The sequence below is a fragment of the Panthera tigris genome, chromosome A2 (assembly GCF_018350195.1).
Source record: "Panthera tigris isolate Pti1 chromosome A2, P.tigris_Pti1_mat1.1, whole genome shotgun sequence".
Taxonomy (NCBI): domain Eukaryota; kingdom Metazoa; phylum Chordata; class Mammalia; order Carnivora; family Felidae; genus Panthera; species Panthera tigris.
In genome coordinates this window covers 43,941,705-43,965,275 of record NC_056661.1, presented here as the reverse complement: position 1 = coordinate 43,965,275, position 23,571 = coordinate 43,941,705, and positions in this window count along the sequence as shown.

Below are 23,571 nucleotides of genomic sequence, written 5' to 3'. Positions count from 1 at the left end.
GGCTACAACCTCTTCGACCTTGACCGCAGCAACTTCTTAATTGACATGTCACCAGAGGCAAGGGAAATAAAAGCAAAACTGAACTAGTGGGATTTCATCATGATAAAAAAACTTTTCCACACTGTCAACAAAACTAAAAGGCAACCTATGGAATGGGAAAAGATATTCGCAAATGACTTATTGGATAAAGGACTGGTATGTAAAATCTATAAAGAAGTTACCAAATACAACACCCAAAAACCAAACAACCCAGTTAAAAAATGGGCAGAGGCACCTAGGTGGCTCAGTTGGTTAAGCATCTGCCTTTGACTGAGGTCATGATCTCACAGTTTGTGAGTTTGAGTCCTGCAGTGGGCCCTGTGCTGACAGCTCAGAGCCTGGAGCCTGCTTCAGATTCTGTGTCTCCCCCTCTCTCTGCCCCTCCCCCCACTCACACTCTGTCTCTCTCTCAAAAGTAAATAAATATTTAAAAAAAAAAGAGAAATGGGCAGAAGACATGAACAGATATTTCCCCAAAGAAGACATACAAATGTCTAACATACACATGAAAGATGCTCAATATCAGTCATCATCAGGGAAATACAAGTCAAAACCATAAGAGATATCACATTACAACTGTCAGAATGACTAAAATTAACAACTCAGGAAACAATAGATGTTGGCAAGGATGCAGAGAAAGAGGAACCCTCTTGCACTGTTGGTGGGAATGCAAACTTATGCAGCCATTCTGAAAAACAGTATGGAGAGTCCTCAAAAAGTTAAAAATAGGGGCGCCTGTGTGCTTCAGTCCATTGAGCATCCGACTTCAGCTCAGGTCATGATCTCATGGTTTGTGGTTTCGAGCCCCATGTCGGGCTGTGTGCTGATAGCTCTGAAAGTGGAGCTTGCTTTGGAGTCTGTATCTTGCTCTCTCTCTGCCCCTCCCTTGCTCACATTCTGTCTCTCTCTCTCTCAAAAATAAATAAAACATTAAAAAAAGTTAAAAATAGAACTAAACCCATGACCCAGCAATTGCACTACTAGATATTTATCCAAAGGATAAAAAAATACTGATGCAAATGTATACATGCACCCCAATGTTTATAGCAGCATTATCAACAACAGCCAAATTATGGAAAGAGCCCAAATGTCCATTAACTGATGAATAGATAAAGAAGAGGTATGTATATGTATATATACATATATGTATATACTTATACATATAAGTGGTATACGTGTGTGTGTATATATACATGTATATATACATATATATAATGGAATGTTACTCAGTCATCAAAAAGAATGAAATCTTGCTATTTGTAATGATTTGGATGGAAATAGAGTATATTAGCCTAACTGAAATAAGTCAATCAGAGAAAGACAAATACCATATGATTCACTCATATGTGGAGTTTAAGCAACGAAACAGATGAACACTGGAAAAAGGAAGAAAAAATAAAATAATAAAAAACTAATGGGCATTAACGAGGGCACTTGTTGGGATAAGCACTGGGTGTTATATGTAAGTGAGAATCACCAAGGTCTACTCCTAAAACCAATACTACACCTTATGTTAACTAACTTGAATTTAAATAAAAACCTGGAACGAAATAAAAACAAAAACGAAAAAACTATAAACATAGAATTGATATAAAAATACTGAAATAAAAAAAAAGACTGAAATAAAAAAAAAGACTGAAATCCTTTTTAAGGTAGCATAGTGAAGCTGCATGATTGCACTCAGTGAAGACATTTCTTTTGGGGCACCTGGGTGGCTCAGTCAGTTAAGCATTTGACTTTGGCTCAGGTCATGATCTGATGGTTTTGTGAGTTCAAGCCCTGTGTCAGGCTCTGTGCAGTGACTTCACAAAGCCTGCTTGGGATTCCTTCTCTCTCTCTCTCTCTCTCCCTTGGCCCCTTCACTGTTCACACTCTCTCCATTTCTCTCAAAGTAAATAAATAAAAACAAAATTATTTTGAAAACAGCTAATTCATTAGGTTTCCTAGGTGCTCTTTTCTTTTAATTTTTTTAAGTTTATTCATTTTGAGAGAGACAGAGAGAGCGAGCACGGGACGGGCAGAGAGAGGGAGAGAGAGAATCCCAAGCAGGCTCTGCACTGTCAGCGTGGAGCCTGATGTGGGGCTTGAATTCACAAACTCTGAGATCATGACCTGAGCCAAAACCAAGAGTTAGACGTTTAACTGACTGAGCTACCCAGGCGCCCCTCTAGATGCTTTTTTTTCTTTTTAAAGACATTTCTTTCTATATAATCTTTGAAGGAGCTCAGACAACTTGCTAGATTTACAGAGTTGCTAGATACAGTAAATAAAAATATAGCATTCCAAGTTAAATTTCAAATAGATTAACAACGAATAATTTTTAATATAATCGTGTCCCATACAATATTTGGGACATACAACCCAGATGGTCTGAATGGTGCCCTCAGGTACAGTAAACTTTAGACAGGTTTCTTCCTGACTCAGACCCTTGCCTTCCCTTTCTTAGAACATTTATTCTAGGAAACTGGCAATTGTAAATTATCTCTTCCCTTTTGAAGTATAAATCTTGCACAACCCAGGAATGTCTTTCTCAAGGACCTGAGAGCCTTCTCTTGGAAATATAATCATCACAAAAGATAGGGCCTTTATCTCCCAGCTTCTGTGGGAAGATAGTAGCCTAACTATCACAAGCACCAATTAGAAATTCACATTGACCAACCTCCCTCAATGACTTCTGATACTTTTTCAGTAGCTCACCCTGCACTTAAAAACTCTCTTGTCTTTTTCTTCAATATAGTTAAATCTAACCTCTCTCACATATTGCAAATGTACTTCTCTATTGGAATAGTCTTTAAAATTTTTTTAAATGTTTTATTTATTTTTGAGAGAAAGAGACAGAGACAGAGACAGAGACAGAGAGAGTGAGTGCAAGCAGAGGAGGGGCAGAGAGAGGGAAACACAGAATCTGAAGCAGGATCCAGGCTCTGAGCTGTCAGCACAGAGCCTGATGCAGGGCTTGAGCCCATGAACAGTGAAATCATGACCTGAGTCAAAGTTGGATGCTTAATCGACTGAGCCACTCAGATGCTCCTCCACTGAAATAGTCTTGAATTAAGTTTTCCTTGCATGTTTAACTAGTCTTTAATCCATATTTATACTAAAATATCATACCAAAAAATCTGTCATTTATCTGAAGTTCTAATTTGACGGGTGTTTTAAATTTTATCTGACAACCATATAGTTTTGTAAGATATAATAATGGAAAGCAAACGAACTGAATAGGAAAAAGAAAAAAAGAATAAAAAATAATCAGCTCAGCAGCTCATCAAGCATAATAAGGGATCTCAGCAAAACATCAAGCAAAATAACATTAACATTATAGGGATTCCAGAAGGAGAAGAGACAGAAAAGGGGGCAGAAAATTATGTGATGAAATAATAGCTTAAAACTTCCCTAATCTAGGGAAGGAAAGGGAAATCCAGATCCAGGAGGCACAGAGAGCCCCAAACAAGATCAACCCAAAGACGTCCACAACAAGACACATAATATTTAAAATGTCAAAAAGTAGTGAAAGAGAATTTTAAGAGCAGCAAGACAGGGGCAGCTGGGTGGCTCTGTTGGTTAAAGGTCAGATTTTTGGTTTTGGCTCAGGCCCTGATCTCACATTTTGTGAGATAGAACCGTGCTTTGGACTCTGCATTGACAGTGCAGAACCTGCTTGGGATTCTCTATCTGCCTCTCTCTGTCTGCCCCTCCCCTGCTCTCTCTTTCTGTCAAAAATAAATAAATAAACTTAAAAAAAAAATAAAAGCAGCAAGAGAAAAGAAAACAGTTACATACAAGGGAAACCCAGAAAGCTATCAGCTGATTTTTCAGCAGAAATTTTGCAGGCCTTAAGGGAGCAGCATGATATATTCAAAGTGCTGGAAGGAAAATCCTGCAACCACGAATACTCTATGCAGCAAGGCTATCACTGACACTAGAAGGAGAGATAAAGACTTTCCCAAACAAAAGTCAAAGGAATTCATCACCACTAAACAAGTCTTACAATAAAGGTTAAAGAGAATTCTTTGAATGGAAAGGAAAGACCACTATCAAGAGTAAGAAACTTAAGGAAGTAATAGATTTCACAGGTACATATAAATATAACAAAAGTAGTAGATTAATCACTTAAAAAAGTACAAAAGCAGTAAAATCAATATATATATATAAATATATAAGTTAATATAATTATATATAATTATATTAATTTATATATATAAAATACATATAAATAAAAAAATATATATATATATATATATTGGTGATCCCTTCATAAACTGACCCTGAAATTATTCATCTATGAAATGTACAATTTGACTAATAAAGCAATTCTTAAATAAATACAAAATAGGAAGATCTTTTATCATTGCAATATTCACTTTCCAAAGGAACCAGAGACCCAGAGTCTCAGTCAGATGTGAAGAAAGCAGGTGAGAGTTCTGAGCCACACAAGGATCAGGATAGAAATGATGAGAAGCACACTGGAAATAAATAGACCTGAAGTTTAGACCAGAAGTGCAGAGGGCATGAGTTTTGCTGATGGGAAACAGAAAAGACAGGGGTTGGCATCCTAACACTAGACATGAAAAGACACCTCAACATAGGCAAAAGGATCAAAGGCAACATGGAACAAAAGCCAGGATGATGAGAAATCCCCTGCCCCACACTTTGGATTCAGGCTGTCAGGGCAGAGAGGGAGAGAGGAAGGGAAGGGGGTGAATCTTACATTTAACTACTTTCCCAAAAGTGATTGAGTTTTAAATAACAGATGACCAATACACTTTGAATTAATGTGTAATTATTTTAAGTACTCCTTTAAAATGGGAACTCATGAGCTATGTTGAATTCAGTTACTGAAAAATGAAATTACTCATTTTCTGACAATGTTGCTTTTATAAATTTCAACATCACTACATGTGGATTTGATCCAGCAAATCTCAATATAGGAATTTACTCAAGAAAAATATATGCTAACATAAATAAGCAAATGTTTGCATATAACAAAGTTAATCATAGCTTTTTATTTTATGGTAAAAAGCTAAAAGAAATCCAAATGAATGAAATCTTGCCATTTGCAACAATGTGGATGGAACTGGAGGGTATTAGGCTAAGCGAAATAAGTCAGTCAGAGAAAGACTAGATATATGATTTCACTCATGTGTGGAAATTGAGAGACTCAACATATGAACATAGTGGAGCGGAAGGAAGGAAAAATAAGATAAAAACAGAGAGGGAAATAAATCGTAAAAGACTCTTAAATACAGAGAACGAACTGAGGGTTGCTGGAGGGGAGGTTGCTGGAGGGGAGGGGGATGGGTTAAATGAATGATGGGCATTAAGGAGGGCACTTTTTGGGATGAGCACCGGGTGTCATAAGTAAGAGATGAATCACTGGATTCTACTCCTGAGGTCAAGACTACACTGTATATTAACTAACTCAAATCTAAATTAAAAAACTAATAAATAAAAGAGGGGCGCCTGGGTGGCTCAGATGGTTAAGTGTCGACTTTGACTCAGGTCATGATCTCATGGTTTGTGGGCTTAAGCTCTGCGTCTGGCTCTGTGCTGACAGCTCAGAGCCTGGAGCCTGCTTCGGATTCTCTGCCTCCCTCTCTGGGTCTTCCTCCCCAGCTTGCACTTTGTCTCTGTCTCTTTCTCTCAAAAATAAATAAAATCTTTAAAAAAAAAAAAAGAAATCCAAATGACCAGGAATGAGGATTTATGAAAATGAATTCTGGTATATCCATATAATGGAATAATATTTCACTGTCAAAAAATAGATCCTCAGGAATTTGCATTTTGAGGTGCTTCCTTAATATTTAATTAAGATCATTTGACAGTTTTCAATGAGAATGTAAAAGTTTGGTGACAAGTTCTCATAGTATTTACCTTACCCTTGGTATTCATTATAAGGTGAATTGTTGACTATCATATAATGAAATAGAGTATTCCCATGTAAACTTTTTCTTATGTTCAGGATGCTTTGTTTAAATAAAACTTCTTTCATATATATACTGCATTTAAAACATACCAACCTATTTGACATATCTACTTCAGTGTGAAAATTTTGTGAGCCAAGAAGATACAACCTGAGCTAGTCATTGCTTCATTATTTTGAACACTAGAGAGAACAATATTAAGATGTTCTTAATTCAAAGTGTTGTGGTGAGATATCACTAGGCTTTATATAACTCAGTAACAAGTAAATCCCATAATGCCTGGGGAATAAGAGGTTCTGTTTAATTAAATATTCTATTTTACTCAGAGTTATCACATAAACTATATGATTTCAACTTTAAAGTATTTGACAAATTAAAAAATGAAATGCTGTAAAAATAAAAACTGGAATATAACATACTTTAATTTTGATTTATTTTTAGAGTCTTTAATGTTTCAGAGCCATAGGAAAAAAAAACTGTTAGATACCAACGGGAAAAGTATGGTACACAAATGGAAAACTTTTTAGCTTCCTTGAATTTATGTACTATATAAGTCTGCTAGAATTGCAGTAACAGAATACCATAGGCTTCAACAGCAGGAATTTATTTCTCACAGTTTTGGAGGCTACGATGTCTAAGCTCAAGGTTCAGGCCAATTCAATTCCCCGGTGAGGACCCTCCTTTCTGCAGATGACTACCTCCTCGCTGCGTCTTTTTTTTTTAATGTTTATGTATTTTTGAGAAAGAGAGAGAGTGGGGGGGGGGTAGGATGAGGGGCAGAGAGAGGGAGACAGAGAATCTAAGCAGGTTCCACTCTGTCAGTGCAGAGCCCAATGTGGGGCTCCAACTCATGAACTGTGAGATCGTGACCTGAGCTGAAGTTGGAAGCTGAACCAACTGAGCCATCCAGGCACCTCTTCACTGTGTCTTCAGAGAGCAAAGAGAGAGAGCAAGAGAGAGAGATGGGAATTGACAGAGAGAGAGAGGGAGAGAGAGAATGAATAACAGAGCATATCTTGGTTTCTTCTCCTCTTCTTATAAGGACACTAATCTCATAATGGGAGTGCCACCCATATCTAAATTTAATTACCTTTCAAAGTTCCCACTCCCAAGTACCATCGCCTTGGGGGTTAGGGCTTCACTCTATAAATTTGGTTGGGCATGGGGGACACAACTCAGTCCATTGGACCCACTAACTTTACAAAAGGGAAAGCTTTATTGAGGGAGGGAACAAATTTGCTAGCCTAGAATGGCATAAAACTTGGCAGAGCTCAGCTGGGCCCCAAAGCTCCCGAGTCTTGGTCAGTAAAATCTGAGAGTACTCTATCAGGCTGTTTCATAGTACACATTTCTCTTTCTTCTTTATTATAGTTGTTTTTCTACAAAATTCATATATTTTTTTCTACAAATGATATTGATCCTACCAATCTGTAAGTTCTCCGAATACAGAGAATCCATATCTGAAGCATCAACTGACTTATTGTCCATACATTAATTATTTTGTTTCATAAAAATGAAGTTGTCAATTCTGGAGGGCTGTCAAGTGTCTGAATTTTCTAGTTGTTAAGAATTCAAGTATATTAGAATTTACTGCAGTACTTTAGTGATATATTTTATCCTTATTATTTTAGTCTTATGATTTTATATAGGCTTTGTATGAAATTTTGAGCAACAGCATTTACTATACGTTACACATGTCTACCTTCCATGTTGCCACTCACTAGTGTTATAATTAGGCACTTAATTTTTTTCTGATGTGGTTCTGGTTATATTATTTTTCATTAAATTATAGCTTATATAGATGGCATATGGAACATGACAGTGCCATAGACTATGTCTCTTTGGTTTACTCCTTGGACATATGCTTTACATACAAAAAGATATTTCAATTCACCATATGTGATCCACATTTAAAAGTGGAAACAGAGCCTCACAGGAGATGTATCAAAATAGCACAGGCAAACATTTACTATTTGTGCCAGTAAGTGGATCTTTAGCAGAAAACTCAACAACTACCATAGGCAGCAGCTGTTATTCAGTGGACCAAAAATAACGGCCTGGAACGATGCAAGCTGCAGTTTCAGCAGATTTGAACCCCATCCACCTAGCAAATACTTATCTCTCAAAATCCATTCGGATGCCTAAAAAGGCTCTTCAATCGCAATTAACCACTATAATTGTTCTGACCCAGACATGCTAGTTAGGGAGACGTACTCCAAGAAAAAGTTTCCTGAGAGAACAGGTAATTGCCGGGAGGGAAAAAACAACACAGTAAACAGATTGTCGGTTCCCTAGGACAATTTTTGGAACTCAACAAAAAATATTTTCAATAAGTCTTTGGATGGCAAATATGGCTGGAACAATAACTTGTAAAATTTAAGAAAATTAGTTTATCATCAGATGCCTCTCTGAAATACCACAAAAGGGTTTTTTTATGTAAAGTATTTTATTTCATCAGATTTTTTGGTCAGCAGAAATAGCCAACGTGAGTATGTGTTAATATTTGTTGGAAGACAGTCAGAACCAGACATGCTGGCAGTTAATTTTTGATGCATTGTGATAATGATGCATTAAACTCTGACTACTGTTATGGTAGTAGTGGGGAATGCAAGGTTCAGCTAACAAAGTCACCAGCTTAGAACTCCAGCTCTATCACGTGCTTATAGGTAAGGCCCTGAGAAACCTCAATTTCCTCTGGTACAAAGATGATAATTTAATTATCATCTGATAATCAGTGCTTCTGATTATTTCAAAGAGTCATGGTGAGGCCAGGTGTACAATGACCATTACTGCTATCTGACATCATTTATTGAATTCATACTCTGTATCATGTCATTTAACCTTCAAATCAACCTACAAGCTAGTTTATTTCTATCCTGTTTCAACATACAAACCTGCAAATCTCAGTGATTTTACACAAAAAATTCTGGTGTAGAATCAGGTGAATCTTCAGAGAGGTTCTATGGCCTGCTGTGACTCAGAGATTCATGGTGCTTTAATTTTGTGATGACACCATTTCAACACATGCCTCCCAGGTCCCCAAATCTGGAAAAGAGAGATCCGGAGAGCTGCCATCTGCTCTTAATGCTTTAGCCCAGAATTGACTAAGAAGAGCCCATTGGCCATGGCTACCACATGACCTGCCTGAGTGTAGGGGGCAGAGAATCTGGGGAAGCACACAGTTACTAGATGAGCAGTCAACATATCCACCACAGACAATGTGGTTTTCCCTGTTTGACAAGTGAGGGGACAGAGGCCCAGAGGCATTATGTAAATTACCTAAGTCACGTAGATGTTTTGTAGGAGAATCTATTTACATCCTAATTTTCTTGATTTAGGATCTTTATTAATATTTTGATAATTTATTACCATGTATTAGTGAATCATAACAGGCCCACAAAAGATATGTTTTTATAATTCTTTCTTAATTAATGACCTTTGCAAATGATGAGAAAATAATTATTTCATTATGTTCTTCTTTCATGTCATGAAGAAAAAGTTTCTACTGTTTTATTTCTTAAGTTTGGGAAATTCAGACTCAAATTACTCAGACACTATTAAAACAGGAATTATTTGAAGTAAGACAATTTAAACATTTCAATATACACGTGGATATTGTTTATCTTGGATAAACATAAACATACTATTTTAAGAGGAAGGAATAAATGCACATTTTGGATGTGTGTTTAAAAACATGGAAAACATTAAGAAAACCTAACTTTGGTACTCATATATAGAAATTAGGAAAATTAGGAATTCAAGTTAGAAATTCAATTATTTTGTTTGAAATAATTACTTCACTGTGTGGAATGTGCATATCAGAAAATGAGTAAGACATATGAGGATTTTAAGAGACAAAACAGATGAACCTAAGGGAAGGGAAACAAAAATAATATAAAAACAGGGAGGGGGACAAAACAGAACAGACTCATAAATATGGAGAACAAACTGAGGGTTACCGGAGGGGTTGTGGGAGAGGGGATGGGCTAAATGGGTAAGGGACATTAAGGAATCTACTCCTGAAATCATTGTTGCACCATATGCTAACTAATTTGGATGTAAATTTAAAAAAAAAAAGAAAAAAAAGAAAGGGAGTAAGAAAGTCTCATGTTATGAAAATAGCAAAATAAATAAAAAAATATTCTAATGTACTTAAAATTATAAAATGGAACAATACACAAATCATTTGTAATACAGAACATACTACCAGAACATAGCATATGGCTTAATATTTGGGTGTTACATATGGTAAATGTTTGCTTGCCATATTTGTACTCTTATTTATGGCTTTTCTCACAGTTCTTACAAGAACTAGGAAAACAGAATAATCCAAAGATTCTGATAGGAAAAGAATAGACTGTGATTCTGTTAGCTTTACAGATAGCCATGGGCAAATAAAATTGTATGCAAGACCAGGAAAGCTGATTTTATTGTACTCATGGCTCATCTTAAGAAGTAGAGTGAAATTCTGAAAAGAGAACTATATCAAGCAATTTTGGGAAGTGCTTTTATTATAACCACTGATCATATTAGCTTTATGTTATAGCACAATCTTTCCTTATCTTCTCCCATAGACTGTACTCAAGAACCACAATGTTTATTTCTATTCCCAAGAATTTCGACACCTCAGTTCCTCCTTTCAAATTGGAACCTTAAATAAAATGCACTCTCCTATTTGTTTTTTTTTTTTCCTCGTCTAAATTCAAAACCTATTTGACATGGTTTGGGGATATATGATTTATATATAAAGATGGATGGAAACAGATACATGTGGTCATTTACGGACATCAGAAGGAAGGAATAACATCAAAGATGGTTAACATTTGTTTGGTAGGTATAATGTTCCAGTCACGTTCTAACAGCAATAAATAACTAATAACAAAAATAATAGCTAGTCTTTATTGAGTTATCAGGCTTGGTTTTTTACCAGGCTTCGTTCTCAGTGGTTTACATAGAAGAAATCATTTGGTTCCTACAGCCTAAGAGGAGGGTGCTAATATTGGTATCTTCACTTTACAGTTGAGAAAACTGGTGCTTAGAATAGTGAAGTGAATTGCCCAAATCACACAAGTCAAATGGGACGCAGGTCACTTGTGAGCCCCTGGCTCCATGATTCCTAAGTATAACTTCCTTTCTTTACACTATGAAGCTCCCTCTATCTACTTGTCGTCTTCACCTGTGGCCTCTGAGCAGTTGTCATTGTGTCTCCATGTCCAGTGGTCTGAGTCAGGGGTAGGAAAGAGTATTTCTTCATGCTAACAAGTTGTCAATGGCATGGTTGGAAACTGTTGATTTCAGAATGGTGGCTAAGGTAAATCTGACCAAGTGAGGCTCAAAGAAATTCATTGTTCTTGTGCTTTCAAGTAAAAAGCATTAGAGTATTTCATTCTCTTTATGGAAGAGATTAGAAAAGAACAATTAACAGGCAAAGCTATTCTCCAATGCCTACAAGGCCACTATAAAATAGTATACATCCTTCTTAAAATGGGGGTTTTGACTCCTGCTAATGAGGGAAAAACTATTCTCAAATTACTACTTAATGTCATGTGAAATATAGGAAAAACACTATTAAATTGATTTTAAGACTCCTGTCAAAAGCGTTGCCTGCTATATCATTTAACAGTTCCTATTTAAGTTTCCATGTTAGAAAGAAAGTCTTTCTGTGGAAATTATTTTCAGGGAAGGCTTCTTCTCCCCTAAGGAACTGTATTTCTTGTCTTAGTAACATGTTTCATTTTTACCCTGGTGGTCGGGCAGCTCAATCCAATATGAATGCTCTATCAAAGAAATCATTTAGCATCTGTGGCAGTCGCTTTATCCTTTTCCTATTTTCCCTTCTTACTGAGGGCACAACTAGACTATTTTCCAGCCTTCTCTGCAGGTAGATAACTAATGTGAATCAACGAGATGTAAGTAAAAGCTATGTGTGTCATGTTCAGCCTGGCCACCCACTGTTGATTTTCTCTCCCTTCCCCAAATTGCTTGCTGATTCACGATGCCAAGGGTCATCTTTGAAGGTGTGTATTGAAGAGAGGAGCGCCTCTTTCAACCCCACATTCCCACCTCCCTGCCAACAGATATATCTCACATGGCCAATAAATAAACTTCTAATGTTTGAAGCCATTAAGGCTTGAGAGGGTATCAATTACAGGGCCTACTATTTTATTGATTACTAAAGAAATGTGTAACAAACACTGCGTGTTTTTCTTTTGTTCCCCATTTTTAAGCTCTAGTGAGGTAAGATGTGGGGTGTTTGTGTAACACAAATGGTAGGTAGCAGAGTGAGTTCTAGTTCACAAAGACATTCAGGATCCCATAGGCTCTGTCATCTTTTAAACATCCCTTCCAAGGTTATCCTTTGCTTAGCTGTTAATTAGTGGTTAGAAAGAAAAAAACTGATGTCAGAGGCAAGAAAGATATAAATGCAAGTTATTCAATGGTAAAGCATTTGTTTGCCTGTGATAACCTGAAGACAGACAATATGTATACAAAGCTTTTGGCTATAGGAAAAGGGGTTGAAAAATGGTATTATTGGTGAGGACTGGTTTCCACTGGCTGAGCAAAACCTGGTATTAGAGGAAATAAGATTGAACAATAATTAGCTGTGTTTCACAGAGAAAGAAAAACAATAGAAAGTGTCTGGAAATTTAAGGTTCTGCAAGATTTGAGAAACCTGATTGAAAAAGTAGAAGCCAAACAGAAAGTAAGATTGAAAAACTTCAGACTGACAAAGATTCATTTGTACCCAACTATGCAGCAAAATTCCAATTGATACAGAGCTTCCCACTTAAACCAAAAAGCCTCAATATAGCCAATATGTATTTGCAAAAGACGCATGCAGATAAAGAAGAAAAACAAGAACGAAAACATCACACTTGAAAAACTATGACCCAGAAAAAAAACTGTTAGTCTATCAGAGCATGGAACTGACTAGAGCCAGTTAAATCAGATGCCTAGTAAGATCATGAAGGTACTGCATTTTGAAAAAACCTGCAAATCTAGACTAAAAATATAAGTTTGACTTCTTAAGTGTTAAAATTGGATGAAAGCACATTGAGGGAACTGACCAGTCTCTGAGAAGGACATTCTCATCACCTACTTCAGATCTGGCCAAGCATAGGAGAAAACAGGGAAAAGCCAGTAGGGGTAGAGTCAGAGAATATAGACAACAATGACAAGCCCCCTGGCTCCTCAGAAAGCAAAAATTAGGATGTACTTAAGAAACTGACTCACTGCTAGGGCAAAGGTGTCTAGCATTATAGACATATATCATTCCATATGACCTACATATAGACCAGAGCACACCAGTGACTGCTTGGTGTTCTTTCGTTTTGTAAAAGGACTTTATTGAGATGATTCTGTTGCTTCTTCTCCACTTAAGTGTCTGTGTGTGTGTGTGTGTGTGTGTGTGTGTGTGTGCACTGAGGTGGTACGTGATACTTTGCCCTTCTTTTTAGAAGGTTATTTATTTATTTTGATAAGGAGAGAGAGAGAGAGAGAGAGAGAGAGAGAGAGAGAACAAGCCAGGAATGGGTAGAGAGAAGGAGAGACAAAAGTCCAAACAGTCTCCACGTCATCAGCACAGAGCCTGATGTGGGGTTTGAACTCAGGAACTGCAAGATCATGACCTGAGCCCAGATCAAGAGTCAGGCGACCGTACCAACTCGGCACCCCAATACTTTGCCTTTTTAATCATAGGTGGAGCCATACTGGGTCCTCACAGAGGTATGTGTGCTTCCCTCAGAAACCTCAGAAACTGAGCTACCTGCACAGACTGGTTGGGACTGGGAAGGAGACTGATGTGTTCTATGTTAGGTATGACGAGTAAACCAGATACTGATCAGCAGAGTGAACTGTGGCAAAGATTGGCTAACTATTTTCAAACCAATTCCTTTTTCTTTTTCTCTAGGGCATGGTATTGGACTGTATCTCAACATCTGTTGCAGTTAGTTGTGGCCACATGACTGAGTTTATGCCAAAGGAATGCTAACAGAGGGGACATCACTTCCAAGTCTGGCCCATAAAAACTTGTGCAATCTCATCTCTCTTCTTCCCTATCTGCTGATAAAAAGTTAACACTCTGGAGACCTTGCAAAAAATGTGTTGAAGATGGTAACGTTCTCTTAGCCTAGAGCTTGAATAAATGCCTGGAGTAAACATCTAGTCCCATTCCAAACAACCTTTATTTACTTGAGAAAGAAATACACTTCTGTTTTGTTAATCCATTGAGATTTCAGTTTTCATTTACAATAGCAGCTGGCATTATTTCTCTTCATTTCCTAATTTTCAGTTAACTATAATTTTTAATGATATATTTTAACATTTCTTTGGTGCAAACTACATTCAATTCATTCAATACAAAAGAGGGAGGTATAACTATAACAAAACATACCAATAAGGTGGATGGCTGTGAATTCATGAAACTCAGGAGATAGTCTAATTTACTTCCATGAAATCAGGAAATTCAGTTCATGCAATTTTGGTGAGTTAAGTAAAGTAAGAAAGAGTAACTGTTACAAATGTGCCCATATGTTTTTGATAATCATCTATCTGCCTAACGAGTATATTTCTGATACTACCAGATATACTACAGCAGCAATTACTTTTATTACTCATGCAGAGTCTGACAGACTTTTTAAAGTGAGATATGATTATATGATTTATTTTTTAAACTATGCATGATAAGGTCAAGCCTATAGAATAATGCTGACAAGCTGTTTCAACACAATACTTTTTGTTTCTTTTAATAGAGAGAATTTTTGTTTTTGTTTTTGCTTTTGTTTTGTTTTTTGGTTTCCTCAGTGTAGACCATATCCAAGTACAAATAAACTCCTATTCATTCAGGAATGATCTCCAGTCCTCCCAGATTAGAGAGCAGGAGCAAAGCTCTTCAACAAATTTAGGTGCTGCCTGAATTCCTTTTGACTACCATCATGCTCCCCTAAATCCCCATGCGCTAACGATCAAGGTGCTTCTCATAATTACAGTCTTGCCTCGCTCAGCTCGGCCTAGTCATTGGAATATGCCCTCTACCTTCGACTCTCTTATTTCAGCTAATGATGCCACCAGTCATATAATCACCCTGACCTGAAATCTTATAGTCAATTTAATACCTCCTTCTTCCTAACCCTGTACATCCATCCAATCAATTTCTAAATTACATATATCTACCTCTACAAAGGCTTTCACATCTTTAACCTTCCTTCTATTCCTGCTGCCTGCACCTCAGTTCAGATCCTCATTACTTTCCTACCTTCTGTGCTATAATAACTTAGTAATTGGCTTCTCTACTTCTATGTCTCCCCATTCCAATTCATCTTAACACTGTTGCAAGATTAATCTTCTTAAACTGCATCTCTGATCATAGAATTGCAGACTCTCAAGATAAAAGAGGCCCTTAAAGGTCAACTGATCCAACCTTCGTTCTTCTCTTTTCATTTCTTAATAAATATCAGAATCGGACATATGTACTTTGTTTTATTAAAGAAGTAATGGTTTTAAAAAATTGAACAGTACAAAATAAAAAGCAAAAATCTTACTTCTCTCTTCTATCCCCAGTTTTATTTCCCAGAAGCAACTACTATATGTGCTTTTAGTTTGACTTTTTTATTCTCCTGGTGGTTACTATTATAATTTCTGTAATATAGTTATTACTTTCTTTTCTTGATGTAATAACATTTAATGAAATATATATTGACTTCCCATTGTGAAACATGAGTAAACTAGTGTACTTACTCCTTTTACCTACCTTTTAGTTTTTGCTAGTTTTATTATTGTCTGTTTTTTCATATTTCCAGGGCTTATGTTATTTATTTATTTATTAAATATATGAAATTTATTGTCAAATTGGTTTCCATACAACACCCAGTACTCATCCCAACAGGTGCCCTCCTTAATACCCATCACCCACCCTCCCACCCCCGATCAGCCAGAGCTTATGTAATTTAAATTCTGTTCTACAAGTCCTCAATTCTTTGCATATAGCTTAATTCTAAAAGTTGGCAAAAACTCCAGCTTCTAAAATGTTATTATTAAATTATATCAGTGTAGAATCTGCAGTGTAGTTTGAAATCTACAAAGGGACATTAAAATAAGCAAAAAAGAGATACAGTAAGAGGGCAGTAATGTACAGATGAGCAGGTTGTGTCCTGCACAAGAGCATTTGTTCAAATGGGTGAGTGTGACTACAATCCCAATTACTGTGTTCTGCTCTGTGCATTAGCACAGCAGAATCACATTTTTCTAATTTCCAAAAAATGACATCAGTGCTAGCTGACATGCTAAGTGGAAGGAAAACAAGGTGAATACAAAGTCATCAAAACCAAGAAAGTTTCAACATAGAGGGAATGGTAAGGGTGTCAAATATTACAAAAGACTAAATAAGAAAAGGATTGTGATATTTTCCATTGGTTACCAATAGGTTCTTGGTTACTAGTGACCTCAGCAAAATCAGATATATTGATCAACGTGGAAGGTAGGCTTTAGTACCTTCATGAGAGAGTATTCAGACCAGAAAGCCTGAGAATATAGACAATTTTTTCTAAAAATTTGGATGGTTAGGGAAAAAAAGAAATCATTTGATTGCAAGTAGTCAAATCTAATAATTTTTTCTTTGTAACATCTTTTATTGCTTTTGAATTTAGATATATCTTCAGTGTATAAGTATTCACTTATATGTTCTTCAAGTTCAAATATGATTTAATTTAAAATTTTAATTTTAAAATCCATCTGTTATATATTTTCATATGCAGCATTATATGAGGCTTTAACTCAAACTTTATTTTTATAAACAATCCATTGTACCAATAACCCATCTTCTCTCTGCTAACCTGGAACATCACCTTTATCAATTAATTAATTTTTTATTTTGGGGGATCATTTTTCTGAGTGCTCTTCTGTTCCCTTATTCTAATTCTAAATAACTGAGTCAATGTCAACCTAATTTTATTAGAGCCCAATATTTGGTTATGATTTTTCATGAGAAAGCTCGAGAAGAAGCTAAGGAAAACATTCTTTGCTCGGTTTGAATCTTGTTTCTGTTCCATTTGTATAGATTAAAAAGACTCATTAGCTGAAGGCTGAATCCCCATTTTCAGTCCTGGCTATCTACAATTTTTCTATTGTCATTTTCATTCCTTTGTCCTTTTTTGTCTGTTCTCAGAGAGCGTCTCACAGTCTGCTTCCAGCAATAACATTTTCTGCAATGTCGGTTCATCTCCTTACTGCCAGCAGTCTTGCTCAACTTTAGTTTCATAGCATTTACGTTTTAGAGTTTATTTTAATTTTATTTTTTTAGATTTACATCCAAGTTAGTTAGCATATAGTGCAACAATGATTTCAGGAGTAGATTCCTCAGTGCCTCTTACCTATTTAGCCCATCGCCCCTCCCACACCTCATCCAGTAACTCTGTTTTTTCTCCATATTTATGAGTCCCTCATGCTTTGTCCCCCTCCCTGTTTTTATATTATTTTTGTTTTCCTTCCCTTATGTTCATCTGTTTTGTCTCTTAAAGTCCTCGTATGAGTGGTCATATGATATTTGTCTTTCTCTGACTAATTTCACTTAGCATAATACCCTCAGGTTCCATCCACATAGTTGCAAATGGCAAGATTTCATTCTTTTGACTGCTGAGTAATACTCCGTTGTATATATATACCACGTTTTCTTTATCCATTCATCTGTCGATGGACATTTGGGCTCTTTCCATACTTTGGCTACTGTTGATAGTGCTGCTATAAACATGGGGGTGCATGTGTCCCTTCGAAACAGCATCCCTGTATCCCTTGATAAATACCTAGTAGTGCAATTGCTGGGTTGTAGTCTAGTTCTATTTTTAGTTTTTTGAGGAGCCTTCATACTGTTTTCCAGAGTGGCTGCACCAGCTTGCGTTCCCAATTCTAGCATTTTTTCTTATCTCACCAATCAACGTATACTTCTAACCTATAATTTCATGTCATCTATATTCTCTTATTTTTGCTTTTTCATACCTCCTTAAAGTCTATTCAGAACATAAACCCGGTTTTGCATTTCTTTTGCCTTTATGAAATGCTTGTGTATGTGTATATATATATACGTATATATGTATATTTTCTCCAAATTATGAATGCAAATGAGCCTTTTTATGGCACACTATCTTTTCTTAGATCCCCCACTTTTTAATTCTATACTTCCCTTTGCATGAGAAGCTGTTTACCTCTCATCCTGTTTCAAGTAAAAATGGGACGGTAGATTCTTTATTGCTTCATGCCATGTGGCTGCTACTAAGATCTTCAGATTGAACCCCTAATCTGTTTGTAGAACCTCTGGTCAAATGGCAGGTACTGAACCACTGTTGGCCTAATCTGACTGTGCTGTTTCGAAGGAGGAGATGTCTGATGTTATCTGGCCATATGACAACACAGAAGTAATTTTATTCTTTGTTGATGTGAAAAAGTGCTTGGTTTTTCTTTTGTGGGGGGGGGGGGGTGAAAAAAATATCCAAACTCCAGATTCACTCTTCTTTGAGTCATTTCCATCTACTTCCTACTACCAGCCCTTCATCCTAGAATGCAGGGCACACCAGCACTGCCCCCTTCCTCTCCCTCTGCTCCTTTGCATCCGTGGCCACTCTAGAGATGTAGAAAGAGGTACTGAGGTGAGGGAAAGACTAATAAAGTAGCCATTGGCTTTCTAGCAGGTGAAGGTTACTAATTTTTGAGGAAGAGGACTTCAGAAATCTTCCCCTAAGTTTTCGTTATGCTGTAAGGCCTTATTACCATTCCTGCTTGTGCCAGATTTTAGTGCTCCTAAAACTTTCTCTCTCCCTATTTGCAAATATTTAGGTCAGGACTTGGTAACTCATTTGACGTCTCATGCCTACCAATCTGCTGCTTCAAAACAGTCACTGTTACCCATTGCTCAGGGAATAGAACCCAGCCTTCCCTGAGCCACCTACAGCATCACCCCAACTTACCATATCTATAGTCTGATTGCTTTGGGACTTCTTTCAGGTGTCACGGTCACCTGCCAAATCATCTTCCTTTCCTTACTTGGACCCTTCGTTTTCCTGCCTCCAGAACTTTTTGCATCTTACTCCCTCACTTGTTGTGATTTCGTCCATTTTTAAGGGAATTCTCTCTTCATTAGTCTTCCTTACATGGTTGTCAGATGACTCTTGACAGGAATATAGTCTTGATATACACATTTTGACGTTTGACCATAGCATTTATACAGTCTTTGATTGAATTAATGAAATCTGTGCAACTTGAGGCCACAAATATTTTTAACATTTAACATGTGTGAAATAATAACAATAATAATTAACAACAACAATAATTTTAATCAGTAGGAGATTTGTATTTGAACTTCACCTGTATTCACAAGGTTAGGACCCCAATAGTATTCTTTTTTTTTTCTTTTTCAAACTTTTATTGAAATTCCAGTTAGTTAACATACAGTGTAATATTAGTTCCAGGTGCCCAAAAGCTTTCTTTAGCATCTATTGCTGGTGTCATTTTTCCTATACAGATGTGTCAACCACAGGATGGGTGCTTTCCAACAGCACCTTACAGTAGATACTCTCTCCGTTTTAGTCTCCTCTTAACTGTTACTGCTTCTACACAGGCAGCAGATTGCACTCCTGCTGACCTTTTGGTGTACAAGGAAGAAAACGAGTTTCCCTTACAGCCTCCATGGCAAGTACACATGTGATTTCATTGGTTTCTTACACTGGTCTTCTTGCATTCTCTTCCTTTTAGCCAGTTCTCTGTCTCTCTGTGTTTATTCCTATGTGTGCGTATGTATCAACTCGTCTCTATTTATCTTACTATCAAAACCCTCAGCTACAAAAACAGCCACTTAAAAGACACCCTTATCTCATTCCCCCCTTCTATTCCTTTGATAAGTAATGCTCCAAGTGGGTACTAAACTTCATGTCACTCTGAAAGTCAGCTAATCATCTAAATGACAGCAGTGACATTTGGGACTGCAGGACTCTTGTCTACTGGCTTTATAAGCCCATCTTACAATTTTCATTTATTGACATCAAACAGCTTGGCAATAAAGTGTTTCTTGAAGCCTTGATGAACCCAGATTTCAGATACAAAATCAATTTAATTTGAAAGGTTTGAATGAAAAAGGTGCACTAAACCAGGAGACTGGAAGTCTGGGCAGTGAGGGCAGGCTGATATAGGGAAAGTTAGAACTGGGTTTAAGCATCATGGTTTGTGGTCTAATATAATAGTTCATATCTTAGCTTCTTGATGTACTAGGTAGGTGAATCTTTGGCAAGTTACTCAGAAATCCCGAGTGCTTTGCTCACTGCAAATGGAATGTGGAAGTTTAATAGCGAATGGAATATAAAGTTCCTAGAAAGGTGTTTGAGTGAAAGTTGGCATTATTGCTATTATTGCACTAGATATGTCACTATATTGCCATGTGGCTCTCTATGTATTATTTGACTTTACAGGGCCTTTGTTTCCTTCCTACAACACTAAAGAAACTTCTCAGATGATTTCTAAGCCTGCTTCCAGTTTTTAAGCTTTATTTTTCCAACTGGTAGAACTGGAAGAATAATATTTGGTTTGTTTTCATTCTGGTGTGTTTGTAAGTCTGACCAATAAATCTCTAATCTTCAGGGCCATATCTACAATAGTTTAATACCAGTTCTATACCAGACAGCTCATTAGAATGTGGCCTGACAAAATTTCACAACAAAGTGCCTCCTGGCCTCTTAGTCAATCAATGGGAAAGTGATCTTTTTCTTTAGATTTGGGAGAGCCTGACATCAATCATTAAGACAACCAGAGTTGGAGGCCACTGACCAATTTTACTTATATATTTTCAGACTTATCAATCATGGCCTATTGTACATAAATGTCATTTAGGAGCAGGACCTTGAGGAAGGCACAGTTCTACTCACAACAGGAATGTGGCCCGCAGTTTAGATTTGAATAGACATTAAGGTGGAGCGTAGGTGTAAGCAGAAGCCTGGCACGTTTCAGCGTGGTTGTATTCTGACAAGAAAACTCAATAGCTTTTTCATATCTCTGGAACACACCTGGCCTTGTCTTTGATTCATCTTTCCATGATGGGTAGAATAAAGCTGCAATGATCTTTTAAATGATGAAGCCCATCAAAATGCTGGAAGATACTTAGAATGGTGAGTAGGAAAGCTAATTGTGACTTTTGAAAAGTGACTAAGCTAACAGGGGTATGTATCTTCATCTACTAAAACAAAGGGATGATTCACATAATCTATCTTGAGGCAAATTTTCTATCTCTCTGCCACTTTCTTTTCTTTCCTTTTTTTGTTTATTTATTCATTTTGAGAGTGTGAGAGAGAGAGCGTGAGTGGGAGAGGGGCAGAGAGAGAGAGGGAGAGAGAAAATCCCAAGTAGGCTCACTGCTGTCAGCATGGAGCCCAATGTGGGGCTCGATCTCATGAACCATGAGATCATGACCTGAGTGGAAATCAAGAGTTGGACATTCAACCGAGTCACCCAGGTGCTCCTCTATGACATTTTCATATGCAATGTTTAATTAGAATCATGTGATAAATGTGTCAAAAATGCAGATTTCCTGATCCCAAGTCCATTTATTCTGATTAAGTTAAAATAGTGAGGACTGAAGACATACACTTTTTTTAGCATTCATATTTAGAATTCAAGATTCAAGCCTGCAATAATGACAGTGACATTCACACTGGTATAATGACCATGCATCCTTAATGGATCACTTAAATGTACTAAGACATTATAAATCTTCACTGACTAGCTCTGTCAGATAGGCATTCTTGCTAATTTTACCTATAAAGAGATGGGGTCCTAAAAATATGTAGCAAATAGCTGCATACATATAGTTAGCTGATGGAAAGACCAGAATTTGAGCAGATTGTCCGAACCCAAATCCTGTGGCCTTAACTACTATCTTGCTTCTCAGGGCCATGCTAAAGTTTCCCGCAGCTATCAACATGTCAGTCATCATTCTCTATTTTTGATAGACTGTCAGACTGGACCCGGAATTTCAAAACCACCTAATTTAACCTCACTTGTTGAGGCCTTCCTGCTTTTGTTTCTGAACTAACTGGAATGGTACCATAATAGTTAACCTTAGAAGTGGAGAGTGAAAAAAAAATCAACTTTCACTTCTTTGATTTAGAGCAACCAGGGCACTGCAAGGACCATATGGTAGCTTTGTGTGAGACAGAAAAATACACTTCTTCTGGATGATCCAAATAAATACAGCCAGGGGTAGAACTAATTGGAAAACTTATTCATTCATACCAATGTAGCACCAAGAATTCTGGGGCTTAGAGAACAGAACTCAGATTGGATTTAAGTCCTGATTGATGCCTTTGACTGGTGCCTTATTCAGGAAACAACCTGTGCAACTGTACTCTGTGCCCCCGTAGGGCTGGAGCGTTTCCTATCTCTGCCCTTCAGTTTCCCCTTCAAAGTCCTATGCCTGAAGTTATCTGGCAAAGTTGCACAAACAAAAACGCAGGTAGAAAATAGGGTACTAGAAACAAAGAAATATGTTTAACTTAGATTCCCATATGTGGAAGTCAACACATAAAGGGCAAGCTTATGTGGAAAAAGTGAAATCTATTCTAGGCGTAATTTATCTTTGTCAGGTGTCAATGGACCTGGCCTTTATTTGAAAGCAATTTAATTAATGAGATTAGTGCCCCTGAAGTTCTTCAATGCTGCAATAAGAGAATCCATATATCCTAATGTCTTGCACAAATTTCTCCCTCACCCCCAACCCTGGTTTAATATACTTTCCAAATACCAATCATTGATCATTCACTCATCAGAATTGGAAAAAAAAAAAAAAAAAAGGAAAAGGAAAACGTCCAAATTAGCTTTGGATTTCAGGAGAAACAAAACAAAATAAAACACTTGATGGTGGTTGAAAATAAACCATATCGAGGTTTGTGTTCCAGATTTGTTTGTCAAACAGAAACAAAAAACAACAACAACAATGACAATAAAAGCCCCAACCCTTACTTTGATGCTGTTCAAAAGCCTGAGGCAGTTTCTACCCCATTTGTATTTCTGGATTTTTTTCAGCCCCATCTGTTTATTTTCTATTGAGCAATCATAGCAAAACAGAAAGCCAGCTTCTGAGGATCTGAAAGCAGGTGGGATTTGGAGGTAATTTGAAAGGCATGATGATACATTCTCAGAATAGATGATTTCAGATTTGTCCAATACCATTGTTGTTTGGCATTTAATAGTTCCTTTAAGTTTATGTAGTATTTATATGAAGTAGAATTTATTTGTAGTGAGACAATCTGAAATGCTCAGAAATAATCTGAAATTGAGATCTTTAAATATGTGATTTTTTTTTATAACTAGGAGATATAATTTTGGGTCTTAAGAATGGGGAGATACTTTCTTACATTCTTCTAGTAAAGTCCCAGGTTATAACATAAAAACCAGGAGATATATTTTAAACTTTCTTCCTTAAATCTAAACATTTGATTCTGATTCAGTACATTTCAGAAAGTCAAACAGCACAGAATTTTATTCAAATAGTAGCTTCATTTCAGATTGTTGAAACTGATAAGATCCAGAATACCATATATTAAAAAAAAGACCTATTTCTATAAAAATGGGAAGGGGAAGG